Below are 18926 nucleotides of genomic sequence, written 5' to 3'. Positions count from 1 at the left end.
CTTGCCATTTTACTTTTCTACACTTTATTACTTTCTTTACTTTTATGCCATTTACATTTCCTTTTTACTTATCACTCCAATATGATTCGTCTAACTAGGATACTCAATTAACCATTGATTGCTTAATCCGTTAATCCCTGTGGATTCGACCTCACTCTATTGTGAGTTTCTACTTGACGACAATTCGGTATACTTGCCGAAGGGAAATTTGTTGAGAGACAAGTTTCCGTGCATCAATTTACTTATTTATGTAAACCCTATATTACTAGTTCTCTATAAATAGGACCTTTTACTATTGTATTTTCATCTTTTTGATCATCTGATGATCAATATCTTTGATCTTGAGATCAGGTCTTTGAACCCTTTTTCGTTTGTTTCATGCTATTTGGGAGGCATGGCCGCCATGCCTAGACCTTGTTCTTATAAATTTTCAACGGTGGAGTTTCTACACACCATAGATTAAGGTGTGAATCTCTGCTGTTCCTCATGAATCAATGCAATTACTACTGCTTTCTATTCAATTCAAGCTTATTCTTTTTCTAAGATATTCACTCGTACATCAACCTGGTGGATGTGATGATCCGTGATACTCATCATCATCCTTCCTTATGAACGCGTGCCTGACAACCACCTCCATTCTATCTACGAGAGCTGGAGTGTGTATCTCTTGGCCTCCTGGTTCACGATGTATGGTTGCCTCTCCTGACAACAAAGCTTCCATTCCGTGCGATCAGAGTCTTCGTGATATAAGCTAGAATCACATGGGCAGCGGTGTTGAGATCCGAAAAGTCTAAACCTTGTCTGTGGTATTCTGAATAGGATCTGGGATGGGATGACTGTGACGAACTTCAAGCTCGCGACTGTGGGGCACAGTGACAGTGCGCAAAAGGATCAATGGATCTTATTCCAATATGATTGAGAACCGACAGCTGATTAGCCATGCGGGAAACCGTAGAGGACCATTTTCACTGAGAGGATGGATGGTAGCCATTGAAAACGGTGATCCACCTACATACAGCTTGCCATGGAAAGGAGTATGAATGATTGGATGAAGGCAATAGGAAAGCAGAGGCTCAGAGGGAACAAAGCGTCTTTATAAGCTTATCTGAAATTCCCACCAATGAATTGCATAAGTATTTCTATCCTATTTTATGTTCTATTTCGTTCTTTTAATTATCAAAACCCCATAACCATTTGAATCTGCCTGACTGAGATTTACATGATGACCATAGCTTGCTTCAAGCCTACAATCTCCGTGGGATCGACCCTTACTCACGTAAGGTATTGCTTGGATGACCCAGTGCACTTGCTGGTCAGCTGCACAAAGTTGTGTATCACGATTTCATGTACCAGCTATCATTCTTGATTTTAGTGATATACTTTTCTTTTTGTCATCTTTGTCTTGAGACATGTGAGCGGTTTCATATGCCAGCAGCTTACCTATTAATTCATCATAGGTGATTTTGATCAAATCATTCCTTTCAGAGATGGCTGTATTTTTTACTTTCCATATCTTAGTAAGACTTCTCAGGATCTTCCTCACTAAAGTTTCTTCAAAATAGTTTCTTCCCATGGCATCCAGATTGTTGATGATATTGAAAACCTTTCGAATATTTGATCGATGCTCTCATCCTCCATCATGCTGAACATTTCATACTCCTTCATCAGCTTGTCAATTCTGGTCTCCCTCACTTGCTTAGTAGCTTCATGAGTAAGTCTGAGCTTGTCCCTTATTTCTTTAGCCATTTTGTACCTTAACACTTTTCTGAACTCTTCAAAACTGATTACACAATGCATCAGGTTGATTGCCTTGGCATTAAGTTCAACCTTCTTCTTTTCTTCATCTATCCACTCGTTGTCTTCTTTTGCCATAACTTCTCCATCAGCATTCTGTTTAGTGAGAACATCTGGTCTATTGAAAATGATCTTCCAGATGTTGTAGTCGATTGACTGCACGAAGATTCTCATTCTTTCTTTCCAGTAAGAATAGTTGCTACCATTGAAGTAGGGAGGTCTACTATTAGACTGCCCTTCTGTGAGAGTGAAAGCCCCGATATTGTGACTCATATTGTTGGCCATAGATCTTTACTCCAAGCTGTGAAGCTTGACTCCTTGAGACCTGGCTCTTTATACCAATTGATGGTTCTACTTGAACTTGAGAAGGGGGAGTTGAATCAAGTTGGCTTAAAATTAGAGTTTCAAAACTCTTTTTCAGTAGAAGCTTAAATTGCAGGAGATTATTTCATTTTGTCTCGTGTGCAGAACAAGTAAAGAGTAAGAAAGAGGAGATGAAGGCCAGCATGTATCCTGGTTCGGATTCTTTGTACAATAAATCCTATGTCTAGTCTCCACCACAAACCATGGTGGAATTTTCACCAAAATTCTCATATTACATACACCAATACTATTGAATTACTCCCTAATTCAACTAGTATCTACCCCTAGGCTTTCGTCACCAAAGCTTAGCTTCCCATAGTGTTGTCCCAACTAGGAAGGGGAATCTAAACAGATTCAAACTCGCCAAGTGCTAACCCAACTTGGCAAGGAGAACTAATCCTAGTTCAACAACTCAATACATCAGAAATCAGTGGCTATTCTGCATCACTCATGCCTTTTTTTCTCTTGGCTTTTCAACCTCTCAATATTAGCCTTTTCAAAATAGAAAATGACACAAGACAACCATAACAAAAAGATCAGAAATTAAGCTTGAGTAGAAGAAAAAGATTCAAGCTCAATATTTGAGATAGTGCTCCGAATGTGTGCTCTCTTCTTATTGCTTTGAAATGATGGAATAAGGCTTCTTATATGTCTTCATCTTGCCTTCATTTTTGCCTCTTCTATTTCCTTGTACCAGCTGCTCGTTGGAGCTGTTACTGCTGGCATGCAGTCCTTTCTGCATCATGCTCCACTAACTCTGCTGGTTGAGGAGCCCGTCCACCACCACTGTTGTTCTTTGCTTGGCTTTCTTCCAAGGCATGCACTCTTTTTTCATTTTGCTCCATTTTCCTACTACTACTACTCTATGCAAGTTTGTATTTTTGCTCAACCACGATCCAAGTATTGCTCTGCTGATGTCCTTGAGTTAGTGGGGGTAACCTTGTCCTTCTTGCTTTATTAGTGTCACACCTGTCCTTGCTCTGTCCAGCTGTCCTCATTTCTCTTTTAGAAAACACATAGTCATTTAAATGCTGATCGGTGCTATGAGGAACATTAGCTCTTTACATGGCTGAAGCATATGCTAGTCTTGGGCTATAAAACTGAATAATGGGCCTACATAACTGAAAACACATATTAAACCACAATTGGGCTTTTGACCCAAATAATGTTTGTCATCATAAGTTAGCCCAAAATCAAACTAAGCTTAACAATTTTTTTTTTATTTTTTTCATTCCTTCACCTCCTTTATCTCTTATATATCATTATTAATAATTAATTACAAATTTAACAAGTAAAATATATAACATGACATTTTTTAATTATAATTAAAATTAAAATTACAATATAGAGAGAAAAATATTATTTTTAAATAATATATATAAAAATTAATTATTTTTATTTATATAACAAACTTAACATCTAATCAAATATAAAATATACACATTAAATTCTTTCAAATTTAAAATAATAAATATTAAAATTAATTATTAATAAAAAATTAAATTCTTTTATATAAAAATAATAACTAAAAATTTATTATTTATTTTTTTTAATCTACAGAAATTCTATTCTAGTTAGTTAACATAAACTTTTATTTCCTATAATTTTTTCTGTAAAAATAGTTTTATTTGATAAATATTTTATACTATAATTTATAATATCAAAACAAAAATAACATAATTTTAAAAAATTTATATTTTGTAATGTTAATACGGACAAAAACAATGATATATAATAAATACAAGCGTTTTATTCTTGGTGGACCTCTACCAAGGTTTTCATGATCTTAAAAAGCAACGCCATTTATCATAAATTGCTTGCTATGATTTCAAATAATCAGGATTGCTCCATTGAAACAACGTATCTATTTAACCAATTTTGTATGATGTATTCATGCAGCTGAAGAAATACTACCAATATACATTTTTAGGACTCAACTAACTAAATCCATTTTTATTTATTTGTTTTGGAACAGAGAAGAGATATGTTAACAATTTTTCTAGTTGGGAAGAAATCACACAAATCCATAATATATATATATATATATATATATATATATATATATATATATATATATATATATATATATATTGTAACAACCCTGATTTTCGAGTACGCGAGATCTTTTCTAAAGGCACGGATTTCTCCGGAAGATCAGTAAAGGGAGCACCTTTTCTATATCAACAAGTATATCGATCCTTATTGTCATTATGTCATCCTTAAGCTAGAACCTCTTCTGAGGCAAGCTCGATAATGCAATCGCGAAGAACCTAGTTTTTGAACCGTATCGGTTGGCAGTTTTGATTCTGATTTTCGTAAATAGTCTCTGTTTGACGAATCGGACTCGATTCATGAGAGAAGAGAGATAATAGGGTAATATTATCATTATATTAGTAATAAAAGTTTCTTGAATGATATTATAAGGTTACCTGGTCAGTTTTAGTTAAAAACAGAAAATCAGTTTAACCGGATTTACGGTTTACTGGTGCAGCTTAGCACCAGCACTCTCTGATGACTTTAGCAATGCTAAGGCCTCATTATTCATGTTTTATTCTCATAATAAATATGTTACTAGTGTCATTTATGCTAGTAGCTCAGAAAATAATTTTTAGAGATGTTTTTGCAAGTGTTCCGATACATCTAGTTTTAGTAGTTATACACCTGAGATATTTTAATATTATTTTAATCCACCTCCAAGCCAACCAATCACAACTCACCCTACACCCCCAAAACCCCCAAGGCTGCCTCATTTGCTCATTGTGGCCGAAAATCACCAAGAGAAAAAGGAGAGAAAGTTCTTGGTTCATAAATCTTCAAAGCTTGATTTCTTCTGAACTAAAACTCAAATCAAAACACCGATTTCACCAAAATTATCCTCTCTTCTTCCTCTACATAACCATGTGAATTATCAAGGCTGGAAATAAGGTGAGATGGCTGTCTCCCTCCCTCTTCAATTCGGTTTCAAGGAAACATGGGTAAAAATGTGTTTTCTTGATGTGTTTTAGGAGGAAAAAGTGCTTAAGGACCACCTGAAAGTTTGATTGAATTAGGAGCAGCAAAACCAGGTAGGGTGTCACGAAATTAATCTTGATTATTTGTGTTTGAGATGTGTGAATGTTGTATTATTTGGTTGTGCTAAAAATTGGTTGCATATATGATTGATTCTTGGTGAAAATTTGGTGAAATTCTGATGAAATTTGATGAAATTTAAGCTTTAAAGTTCATGTTCTTGGGCAGCTGGGAAAAACGAACCCTAGGCCCTAAATTGAGGTTCAATTTGTGTTGAAATCATGTGGAAAAGATGGGGTTTTAGTGGCTGGGAATTTATTATGAATTTTGGTAAAAATCGGTTGCTGAAAAGATTGAAAAACGGGTAAAAACAGAGAAAGAATTTGAAGAATATATGAAGAACATGAAGAACACTTTGAGTGTGGTGAAGAACATTGAAGAACACCTTTTAGATCTTAGAAAGGGCAAGGAAGTAATTATTTTGGTGTTTAAGGGGTTATTTGGTAATTTCTGAAAGTTAGGGTGGTAAGAGTAGAAATATTAAAAGTTACCGGGGTAAAAAGTGAATTTTAAAGGTTAAAGGTTAAAGTAAAGTTAATTTTCGAAAATTAATGATAAAATAATAAATAATAATAAAATATTAAATAATAATATTTAATTAAAAATAATATTTTAATAAAAAATAATAAAATAATGCAGAAAAGGCAGTTTTCTGTAAAAGCTTTAGAAAGACAACTTTAAGTGCAGAATCTCATAATTACCTTCATAAAACACTTAGGGAGTGGTAATAACATGTTAGTGAGGCAAAGATAAAAGAAAGATAAAAAGTTGAAGAAAAGATAAAAGTCGAAGAAAAAGTCTGTAATGTTTTAATGGCAGAAAAACAGACAGAGATTAGTGAACGAACTAGGGGAACATAGTTAGTCCTTGAGTTGCGACTAGGGTTAAGTATTATATGAAAAGTTAAACTGTTTCAGTATAGACTTAATGAACCTATACTTGGGACATGCTAACTATTCATACCGAAATTTACATAAGCCTTAAATACATACGTTAAGCAGAGAAAAGAGTAACTAGAGCAGAGTAAAAAGATACAGAGAACAGAGTAAAGAGATAATGAGAAAAGAGTAATATAACAAAAAGAATAGAGGGGAAGAGTATAAGAATAAAGAGTTAAACCTTGTGGCATGATGTTCTGTTGTATGTTCATCTGCTGCTTTTCCATTGGCCCTAGAGGTCCTGTAGGCCCAAGTTCACCTACAGTGAGTTGTTATTCCTGTAGGCCGAAGTTCACCTACAGTGAATATCAATTGTGCATCTCAGGGTGTTGCTCCTGTAGGTCGAAGTTCACCTACAGAGAGTTATGATACCCGTAAGCCAAAGTTCACTTACAGGGACGCCTTTTCTGTAAGCCGATGTTCACTAACAGAGGTGCCATTTCTATAGGCCGAAGTTCACCTATAGAAAGTTGTTGTGTTGTGATTGAACAGAGAAAGAAAGAGGTAATGTATAAGAATGTGAAAGTGATGATGAATAACGAGACTAATAATGAATGATGGTAATGATAATGATTATGTGATGATCTGCTGCATGAAGGCAGTCAGATACATGGTGGTACGACCACTGAGAACGCTCTCCTGGGATACCTTGCTATAATGCTTTGCTGTAAGACAAAGGTTGCTTACAGAGGTATCGAGATGAGTGTGCTCCTGTAAGACAGAGGTTGCTTACAGTGAGTGTGTTGTGGCTCCTGTAAGACAGAGGTTACTTACAGTGAGTGTGTTGTTGCTCCTGTAAGACAGAGGTTGCTTACAGTGAGTATGTTGTTGCTCCTGTAAGACAGAGGTTGCTTACAGTGAGTCTGTTGGGCGTATATCGGCTAATAAGTTTTGCCCTGCAAGACAAAGGTTGCTTGCAGTGGATATTGCCAACAGAAAAGCCTTATCCAGACAGAGGTTGCTGGGTAACGTCGGGAGCGGGTATGTAACCGACAGATGAGCTCATTACCTGCACTAGGGCTAGACATGCGTCATTCTTATCTGCGCATCATTCTCTGTTGCACTCCTTTCTGTGTGTGATCTATTTCTTGGTGTTTGTCTGCTTGTATGCTATTTCTATGTTTTATTTTCTTGTATTCTTTTGTTTGTGTTCTGCTTTCTATTGCCTCTACTTTCTCTTTCTATCTTTATCTTTTGGTTACTGCTTCACTATATTCTATTATTCGTCTGCTAATCGACCCCAAATAAATGAATATAACTAATAACCCCGACCCTACTAAGAACTCCCCAGTTCTTACCCCTTCTCTCTCCCTTCCCCCTCCAGATGGAAGCATGAGTACCCTTCCGTAGTTCGCTGATGACCGTTCGTAAAGAGAATTCCGCTCTAGGTAGTCTTCTGAGTCTAGGGTGAATCTCTTTATCTATGTATATGTATATACTGTGAGACCAGCCAACGTCTGCACCCCGTTCGTATGCGCACTTTAACCTGAATCCTGTGTACGAGACTCCCGTTGTGTGGCTACTTGATGAGGTACCAGAGAGACGTCATATGGCAATGTCTGATCGTGCAGAGGAGTAACAAATGATGTTCTACCTTTTGATGATGTTCCACTTGACTTGAGTTTTGAAGACTTAGAACGTACTTTCCCTCGCTTTAGTAGTTTAGAGGGACTAGGCGAGTATAGAGTCTAGGCTAGCCTGGGAGCCAGCTTAGGGACTTCTTGAACAGGTCAGGACCTGGGATGTTGTATATATATATATGTATATAGATATTATTTAGCTATATCTAGGGGTGTTCTAACTAAAGGTCTATACTCTAATAAAAGCTGGATCACTGAATCTTGTTAGCTGCTTGTGATGTATTTATGTATGGTTATTTATAACTGTTTTATCTGTTATTATTTGTGAATTGATTATAAATGATTATGTTTATTAATCCAAACGCTTTCAGAAAAAAAAAAGTAATACACCTCGCAAATTAACTACGCTTTTAACAACGGATCAGGCTCATATGATAAATAATAGATAATAAATAGGAAGACAAATTGGTAGCGCTCAGTTTCCGGTGTGTCCTAGGCGTACTGAAAATTGGGTCGTTACATATATGGTAATTATTATTACAGTGGTTATATAATTTTGGCCGTATATCAAAAAATATTACTAAAGTTTCATGTTATATTTTTTGTAACATTTTTTATTTTTATTTTTAAAATTAATAAGTAATTTTAAATATTAAAAAAATTAATTTTAATTTTGGTAATATTTTTTTTAAAATTGTTAGAAGTTGTATAGTTATTATAGTTATCATAATGATAACCAATAACATATATCATATCCATATAACTATTGTGTATATTAAAAATCATTCATTAATCAGTAATTAATATTGAAATATATATATTTAGGTTTTTATAATATTATTATATTACTGTAGATAAATTTGTTTATTTGTCTATTGTAAATTTAAGTATTTTATTATAATATATTTGATTATTTTAATAATTAATTATTTAACAAAAATATAGAAAATATTATGTATATAAATATATAATTACTAATTGAATGGTTGATTTTTAGTAAAGATAATATTTTTAGGAAAAGTATAAGGAGCTAATGTAATTGGTGTACAATATGCATAATGGGAATATTTTTGTAATTAAAATTAAATGATAATTAAATCAATTAATTATTATTTATTTTCAATTTCAAATTCAACCAAATAAGGATTTCATACCGTGAACAATGCAAAACTGAAAACTGTCAACCCTCTCCCCCATTTGCACGGATTTACTTCTCGGACATTCTCATCTTCTCTCAACAGTGCCGCCCCGCAACAGCCGCCATCGCGCATAGCCTCGGGAGACGCTGCCTGTGCACCACGAAGGATTGAGCAACATAATCGCGCAGCATAACTACCTTCCTCTCCCCCGTGTGAACGGAATTGCTTCTCCCCCAGTCTCATACTCTATCATCGTGCTGCGCCGCCACCCACAGCAGCCCTCGTCACCCATAGCTTCGGGAGATGCTGCTGTGCGCACCGCGAACGCCCGAGTATCACCGTCGCGCATGTTGCGTCATTTGCGTAGCCTTAAACCTGCCAGTCGGAATAGGCCCTTCCCCAGCCGGCGACGTTTTACCTGTAACACCCTACCATGCAGAATCTTATGCATAAGTCATAATTCAGAGATGGCAAGGTATTACGACCTCTAAAAATTAAAATTTAGTATGTATAGTAGTATGAGTGATTTATTATAACTAGGAGCCTTTGAAGAAAAAGGGTAAAGCAAAATCGTAACTCGAAAGCGCAACACTTCGATCGATAATGTAACGAATAAAGGAATAAACTAACGCGTGATTATATATATACAAAGTAGTGCCAAAAACAGGAATATCAAAACTCAAAATCCGGTTGCGAAGATAACCGGTTCGAGTATAGCAATATATACATGTAAATAAAGTAGAAAACCCCAAAGGAAACCCAAAGAGACATAACATACAGAAAACCTATTCTCGAAAATTCTCTCTAAGAGGAGTCATCATAGTTTGTATTATTTAGTGGAGATAAAAGTATCTAAGCAAAACATATAAACCAAAAAGAGAGTCCCGAGAACCAAGGATCTTCGCTACTCTAGAAGTCTACAGCATGCTTCAGTGAGAAGCCTCACGTCCTGCATCTGAAAACCACAAAATCCGCATGGGTGAGAACCAGAGGTTCTCAGTATGGTAACAGTGCCCATATATCTAACATGTAATGTCTTGGAAAAGACAAAGGCAATCCTAGAACTTCCAACAGACAAATTCAAAACTTATAAACAGACTAAACCATAAATGGCAACTGATTAAAGATTCTTCAGTCTATTTATTACTTCCCTTTCCAATTCCTTCAGACCTCCCAACCACCAGCAGGAGTATGAAATGGCAAACACAGTTATATCAAACAAGAGATATACAAATAGGAACAGATAAGGCATTTAGACAATTAGCAAGTAATAATATGAAGTCAAATAGGCAATCTCAAACAATTCACATAGTATGCATATGATGTATCCCTAAACCATTGGACTGTCCCTCTGTCGTGCATCCCCAACTCGAGTTATCCTCGATCATCATAATGATCATAATCATAATCCATATCCAACATCTTCACTGGTGTATATTCACGGGGGTGAGCTCATCTGTAACTTTTACAGTGTCCGGCCACACTTACGACATAGGGTCAGCAGAATAGCGAGTCTCCACCTAGAGCACATGGTGGCTAGCCACTGCTTTCACCCAGGAAAACTCGTATATCAAATAGTGGAAGTGCAACATTCACATTTCATTCAATAGTATATATGCATTTATACTCGGCCTTAATCAATAATGGCTCTGCCGTAACTCGGCAACACTCAGCCATCCGGCTCATAGTTCAATCCAGAACCAGCTAATTTATCAATAAACACAGCCCTTCGGTTCATGGCACACATAGCACTTCCACCGCCATCCTCCGTATCTCATATAATCATTTTTTATCATCATTGATCATAAATTTTTCCCTTGCTTCATTCACAAGTTACCACATCCCCTAACTCCTTTCTCATTGCTAGGCATATCATAATGATTTAATACATAAGGGGTGAGATCAAAGGCTTAGAAGTATGAAATTTGGCTTTTAAAAATCAAAAATCAACTTTGACATAAAAACAGGGCCACGCGTTCGCATCCTCCACGCGCACACGTGGATGGCCACAAGGTTCAGCGATGCGTATGCATCGCCCACACACACGTGTGGATGGAAAAACAACCAAATGACGCGTACGCGTGGGTGCGTTTGTTCCCCATGCACAAAACTGGTACAATTCTGGCACAACTCTCGAAAAAATGGCTAGGCATCTGCTGCAGCACACCGACGCGTACGCGTCGGCCACGCGAACGCGTGGATAGTGAAAACGACGTATGCGCGTCGGTCACGCCTACGCGTGGATGCGTGTTTGCTAAAATGACCACACCATCAAGGCATCAATTTCTCATAATCACATAAATGACCACATCATATATTTCAAACATTCAACAACATCAACAATTCAATGCCTATCTTAGGGCCTCTAGCCTAAGTTTTCACACCATTAGATACAGGAAACCGAGACCATACCTTAGCCAATTTTCTACGCTCAACCGGAGCACTTCCAAACCACTTGTCCACAAGTTCTCAAGGTCTCAACACCTCCAAGAACAGATTTTTGCACACCAAAACCATTATTCAAGCTTTCCAAAATCCCAATCAAGCTCCAATATTCATATACACACTACCTAAGTCACAATTATCATACTCAAACATAACATTTTAATACCCAAGCTTCATAAAACAATAAATTACACTAGGATTGAGAATTTTACTATACCCAAGGTTCAAAAAGACAAAATTAATCTTCTCCTTCAAGAGAGTTGGGTCCTATAACATCAAAGAGCCCAAAATCTCAACTCTTTCACCATGAAATTCGAATTTTAGGGATGAATAACTAAAATAATTTCGTGGCTTACCTGAAGAATAAAGTAGTGAATTTTGTAGATCTCTTTGTGGTGAACACGTGGCCGCAAATTGTGCGGCAGTCGGAGCTCTAGATCAAAAGTTATGGTGGTTTGAAGATCAAATGAGAGATAGAACTTGAGAGAGTGTTCTTCCCCCTTTCCCTTCCATTTTCAGCGTGAATTAGTGTGTTGTGAAGAGAGAGAGTGTTGAAAATTAAGGTTTTAGTTTAGTTAGGTTGGGCCAAGGGCCCAATATGGATCCGGTTGGTCCAGTTTAGTCCGTTCGGTCCAATCTTGGTCCGATTTCTATAAAATTAGTACTGAAATTCTCATCTCAATCTCCTCTATCATATTTAGCCATAAAATCAATTTTTGGCTTTCTAGAATAAATTCTCATTTATGGGTTAATTAGCCATTAATTAACCGGGTTTTACCTTACCCTCCGACGTCTTCTTCGTTTCTCTCTTGGACTACAAAAAGGTCAGTATAAAGCTATTGTTCTACTCTATAGAGTATGTTTATGTGACACCTAGGGTTCAGATATTCTTTGATTTTGGAAACCAAACACCATAGAAACTGAGCTCAGCACTGCAAGAAGGCAGTGAAGGACCTAGAAAAATTTAGTAGTGGGGGCAAAAATATAATAAAATTTAGGTATAGATTTTTTTTTGGTTTTTTACGATACCCAACAAGTTAAGGACTAATTCATAATGAATTTGGGTTCCATTTAACAATCTGGAATTGACCCGCAATGAATTGCGTGCTACACATATGAGATGGAATTCGAACTCCCAATACTTATTTAAGCGGACGACTAAGCTATCACTTGACCAATCCAAATTGGTTAAGATATATTTAAAATTTTAAATGAGAACTATCTATACATATTGATAAGAACAAAAAATATATATACAATCACTTATTATAATATTTAAAATAATAAAAATATAATTTCATACATACAATATAATATTCAAAATAACAAAAAAAAATCATTTATAACGACTTTTTTTTAAGATGACTAAATATTATTTTTTTATATATTTGTTTAAACAATTATTTTACCTTTTATTATCTCATATTTAATTGTCAAATCTACTTATTATAATCTTTATGGTATAAATAAATTTTTTAACTAAAATAATTACAGTATATTAACATATAAACAATATATTTTTTATCTTAAATAATTTTTAAAAAATCACTAATAATTTAAGTTGTATTTAATTAAAAAACTAAATTTTAATTTAATTATCAATTAATTAACTAATATAATAAAATTAATTATCACTATTTTTTGAGTTTATTTATTTATTTTTTATACTGAATCAAATTTAATAAAATATTTTTAATATAAAATAAAAAAATTATTAGTATTTTATTTTAAAATAAACATAATATAATAAGTTATATATATAAGTGTAGGTATTAGTTTTTTGAAAAACCTTTGTGGGGGCAAATGCCCCCTCTTTCTTATGCATAGGTCCATCCCTGCAAGAAGGGGTTTTGCAGCAGGAATTTTTGCCTCTTCTACTAAGCCTAGATCGATCAGGGCTCAAGTTTTTTTTTGGTTTTTCTTCTATTGCTGATTCATGCCTTTGATTTATTTGGTTTATTAGATATATTATGAGCTTTCTATAAAGTTAATCAATGATTTGTGAACTATGAAGTGGTTAATTTTGATTTGCATATACACATGTATATTGGTTATACGTGATTTTCATTTTCATAGCTAGATTTCTTACTTGATATCTGATTTTGGTGTTGAATTGCAGTAAAGTTTTTCTATTTAGACCCTTCTTGTCTATGTGAATGTATACTCAGTTAGGAATATTTGAGAGATTTCCTTACTAGGACTCATTTCTTTATTTTGTTTGTTAATTAATTCTAGCAGAATGTTAGATCAATGATTATGGATAACCGAAAAATATAGTTTGGCTATGTAATTTTTTCAAGTACAATTAGGCATTTTGCAAAACCATGTTGTGTTAATATGTAGTATTATCCAGTATAGCTGCTTCTTGTTACATCTCTTGATTTGATGGGTCTTAATATCATAATATGCAGAATTTGCATATTGTGAAGAAGCTTATGCCTCTAAAAAAGTTTCTTACTGAAGTTGCATTTCAAATATATCCTTGTGTTTGCCTTATTTTGGTTGTGATGATTCTTGTCATGTGTTGATGTTCCTCTTTGTGCTGCTCGAAAAACTGGTTGGCACATGATATGTGCTTTGTTTTGATGCTGGTTTGATAATAGGTTCTCTCAAAAATGGAGGTGCACTTGTTTACATGGCATGGCAGTATGGTGATGGTGTTGTTCCTCTTAGTTTTTGACTCTTGGATTCCAATAGAAGTATGTATATTGAACTGTATTTTTAAAATGTATGTATGTTGAACTGATTTAGATTTTAGACCATGGTTAATTTGCTTTTTTCTTTTCTTTATGCACTTATTATGCAACATTATGTTTCTTTTTAACATACCTGGTTGTGACATGCAAACTTGATGTTGTAAGATAAAAACTGAGTAATCTATATCTGAAATGGGAATGAATGACAATGGAGATTCTTTGTTGGGTGTTTGTCATAGGAGTATTGAGCTAAAAGTACAGCTCTGTGATGAAAGTGTTGTAAATTGTTCAAGATAATAAATGAATCTAAGTGGATGTGTGCGCTTCTGCAGTTATTAAATATTATTGTATTTGAAAATGTAATGAGATTTTTTTGTACTTCTTGATAGAATAAATTCATGTCTCTTTTGTTTCTATACTTGAGAACACTATAATAGCCCAAAACAGTAACACAATCTAAGAGTTAATATTATCGAGAGATCCCATTCAACCCCACATTGCATCTTCATATATGAAAATCATAGAACTGCATAAGTTTGTTCTTCAACATGGATTGCAAGCTGAAATGTTATTTCCTCTATGTTCTTTGATGCAGCTTTCAAGAACCGGCAATTCCTTAAATATGCGGTGAAGGATAAACTGATGGAGGTGTAAAACACATAAAAGAGATGACCTTCCTTGCACAGCTTAACCTGTCCCAGAATTACAACTTGACGGATAAAACTTTGGAATTGCTATCTGGTATTTTCTGCATATCTTTAGGATTTAATACCTTTCAATCTATTTTGTTGTCACATTTGGTATATTTTCTTCTAAATACAGGGATGAATGCATTGAGGTCACTTAATATTTCAAATACAGGAGCTACCAGTGAAAATGCTACCGTTTCTTCTTTAAGTCCAAGAGTTTTGAGAATTAGGATGCTGTTTACTTTGATTTCTGTCATTGGAAGATCAGTAAAAGCCACAGCCACCTTTTGGCCACAATAGACATAGTCCAATTAGTAAAATAGTCCAGGTGTTTATTTTAGTAAGACGGATTGAGAGCTCAATAACAAGTTGCATAGGGATTGAGATACATCATGTACTGTACTTTAAGCCATTTAAACTAAGACGAATGTTTATTTTACTAAAATTACGGATGGTTCTATCCATTCTAAAGTGGATGGTTATTTTGGGTATACTATTTATAGTACAATTTATTACCCTGTTGTGTTAATGTAAACAAAAAAATTAAAAGAAAAACGAAAATAGGCTGGATGTTCATTTTACTAGGTAGGCTGATGGTTATTTTCATTCTAATTTGGATGTTTAATTGATTTGGATTGAATTTAACATAATTTACTTGATTAGAAGACTTTGTTAAAAATATTGTGAGTATGGAGTCTATTATAATTTGAAATTTTACTAACATGCTTAATTCTGTTTAAGTTAGTCATTTTCTTAAAATTTATACTAATAAATTATAAAATGTCACTATTAGATTAAGTGTCCAATAAATAAAAAAAATTAATCGGTGTGTCTAACAGTAATAATTCTTGTTGTAATTGATTAATACAATAAAAATTCTTGTTGTTTATATTGCTTGTATTCATTGAATTTTCTCTTTCGCATTAATGATTGAGATGAATCATGTATTATACTTTAAGCCATTTAAATTAAGGCGGATGTTCATTTTAGTATGAATGTGGATGGTTCTTTTCATTCTAAAGTGGATGATTACTTTGGGTATACCATTTGTAGTATAATTTATGACCCTATTGCGTTGATGTAAACAAAAAATCAAAAGAGAAACTAAAATAGACCAAATGTTCATTTTACTATGTCATCCACCTTGAAGATGAACTCTTTAGTTCCATCCACATCCACAGAGACCAAACGGATAATCTCAGAAGCCACAAACAAGCAAGTAATAATAAAATACACAATCCAATAAACTCGAAGTGTAAGAGGATGAGTTACAGCTTGGAATCTTTTCTCATGGATGATTAACACTGCAAGTATTAATTGTGTTATGACCTGGACTAACCAAAACATTCCATCAACTTGCTTCCATGGAATCTCAGTTGAACTGGTAAATACCAAAACACAAGCAATGGTATACAATAAGGCCAGAACAGAAGTTGCAGCTAAAGTTAGCTTAAACTATATGGTTACTGAGACAAAGGGTTTGTTATTATTTCTAATAAGTGGCTTGTTGAGTCCATTGGTGGAGGAGGAGCCATTGGAGGTGAACCTAGAATAGAGCTTGATCACGAAAAACACAAAGAGAATGAGCAAGAGTAAGACATCAATGGCAGATAGCATAGCTCTCCGAGGACATGTGATGACAAGTCATCTTAGCCTAGTTTCACTAGTCTTTTTCTTTTGTTTTCACTTGAATTATGCACTTTCTTGAGGCTTAAGCAAGCCAATTTAGGTAGATTTTCATGTTTCCTTTGATTAAATCAACCATAGATAATTTAATGCAATTTCATGAGGTTTAATGCCATAATTGGTGCATATTAGGATAGAATGAATATCTCATGATTTGGAGCAAAGCTTTGATGTGTTTGGTTGATTTATGATAGGTGAAGAAAGCTTGGAGAAGGATTGAAGTGAGAAGGAATGGCTAGAAGCTAAGAGAAGACAATGAAACAAGTGAAATTGAACCAGGAAGAATGAAGTTGGAGTTGAAGTTAGCCCTCAAACGTTGGCACAAACTTTTGGACTTGAAGTTAGCCTCAACGTTAGCCCCCTAACTTGGAGGCTAACGTTGGGAATTGAAAATGTCTCCCAGGGGTTCCAACGTTAGCGCCAACGTTAGCCCCCTAACTTGGAGGCTAACGTTGGCATGAAAATTTCTCCCCAGGGTGTGCCAACGTTTGCGCCAACGTTAGCCCCCTAACTTGGAGGCTAACGTTGGCATGAAGATTTGCTTCCCAGGGTGCCAACGTTTGCGCCAACGTTAGCCCCCTAACTTGGAGGCTAACGTTGGCGCCTCACCAACACAAAGCAAGGCCAACGTTAGGGACAAAGTTAGCCCCCTAACGCTGGCTCCAACGTGAGATGCAGAAAGTGAGTTTTGCTGCCATGAAAAGTTGGCCTCAAAGTTAGCCCCCTAACTTTGAGGCTAACTTTAAAACCGACTTTGCAAAACTCAAATCCGGTTCAATTGATTCACTTGGGTTTCTCTCCAAACTTCAAGAGCAATCAACCAAGGCCTCTTTCAACCCAATTCCACCAAGAGCAAAGGCCCAACTCAAGGCTTGAAGATCAATTGGAGAAAGTGTATAAATAGGCTAAAATTCAATTTATTCGGGGAGTTCCCTTTCTTAGAATTTTTCATAGAGCTTTCCTTTTATTTTTACAGAGAGTGGTCTTTAGTTTCTTAGTTTGGGGAAGGAGAATTCCATTCTCTTCCTTTTAGTTTTAATTGCTTTCAATTTGAATTACACTTGTCTTGGATCTTGGGTTGGAGAATTGAAGGAATTCTGTTTCAATCTCACCTTGGATCTTGTTTACTTTCACTGCAAATTGAATTTCCTTTTCTGCTACTTGCTTTCTCATTTAATTTCTTTGCAATTTACAATTTCCTTGCTATTGTTCTTGTTGGATCTAGGAAGGCATTGAGATCTAGACTCAGTTTTCTAGTCTCTGGGACCTGAGATCCGAATTTACCATTTCAATTTTCTATTTCTTGCACTTATTGTTCATTTACTTTTCTGTTTGAATCTGATTCAACCCCAATTCCCATTTACTTTCTGTTTGATGCAATTTAACTTTTCTTGGTTTAATTCCTGCAAATCTAAGTCCCAATCCCCTTTACATTTCAAGCCATTTACATTTCTTGTCATTTAAGATTCTTGCAATTTACATTTCTTGCAATCTAAGTTTCTGCCATTTAATTTCTTGTTCCTTAAGATTCAGCACTTTAATCTCTTGTTCTCTTTACTTTCAAAGCAATTTAAATTCTGCAACTCAATCAACCAAATCTTGATCCGCTTGACTAATTCAACCACTAAACTAAAATTGCTCAATCCTTCAATCCCTGTGGAATCGACCTCACTCCCGTGAGTTATTATTACTTGATGCGACCCGGTGCACTTGCCGGTTAGATTGGTGTTGTTTTGGGAGAGATTCATTGTCTCCACCAAAATATACACATCAAGTTTTTGGCACCGTTGCCGGGGATTGATTAGATTGACAATGATTAAGTGAGGTGGTAGTTTAGATCAAGCACTTTTTCTTTATTTTTCTTTATTTTTACTAAGCACATTAACTGTTTGACACATTGTGTCACCTAACCCTCTAACCACATTCTAGCACTAGAATACTCATGTTTTATTTGGTTTGTTTGTGATTTTTGCAAGTCATGGAGGCTGAGGTGCGTGAAGAGGGAGTGAGCAACAATGCCCAGCCTGCAAGAAGGGTGTTGGCCTCTTACACTATCCCCAATCCCAGACATTATGGGAGCAGCATCCTCGCCCCAAATGTTCAGGCAAATGACTTTGAGTTGAAGCCTCAACTAATCACCTTGGTGCAGAACAATTGTGCTTATGGAGGTGGCCCTCTTGAAGACCCCAACCAACATTTGTCTGTTTTCTTAAGGATTTGTGAAACGGTCAAGACAAATGGTGTGCATCCAGACACATACAAATTGTTGCTGTTCCCATTCTCATTAAGGGATAAGGCTGCACAATGGCTTGAAACTTTTCCCAAAGGAAGTGTCACTAGTTGGGACGATTTGGTGACTAAATTTTTAGCCAAATTTTACCCACCCCAAAGGATCGTCAGGCTGAAAACTGAGGTGCAGACATTCACCCAATTAGATGCCGAATCCTTGTATGAAGCATGGGAGAGGTACAAAGCTCTAATCAGAAAGTGTCCCCCAGAAATGTTCAATGAATGGGATGTGCTACAA

At 35.4% G+C, this 18926-nt stretch overlaps 1 long non-coding RNA gene across 1 annotated transcript; it reads left to right on the top strand.

Annotated features, from left to right (window-relative positions):
- The first annotated feature begins 4934 nt into the window (after positions 1-4934).
- LOC130954172 (uncharacterized) lies at positions 4935-15092 on the top strand. The gene is made up of 4 exons (XR_009076207.1): positions 4935-5082; positions 5163-5222; positions 14620-14765; positions 14847-15092. It is a non-coding gene; the product is annotated as an uncharacterized LOC130954172 (long non-coding RNA).
- Positions 15093-18926: the final 3834 nt, after the last annotated feature.

The sequence above is a fragment of the Arachis stenosperma genome, chromosome 10, assembly GCF_014773155.1.
Source record: "Arachis stenosperma cultivar V10309 chromosome 10, arast.V10309.gnm1.PFL2, whole genome shotgun sequence".
Lineage (NCBI taxonomy): Eukaryota > Viridiplantae > Streptophyta > Magnoliopsida > Fabales > Fabaceae > Arachis > Arachis stenosperma.
Note: the sequence above shows the minus strand (reverse complement) of the source record. Positions and strands in the feature narration are given on the sequence as shown.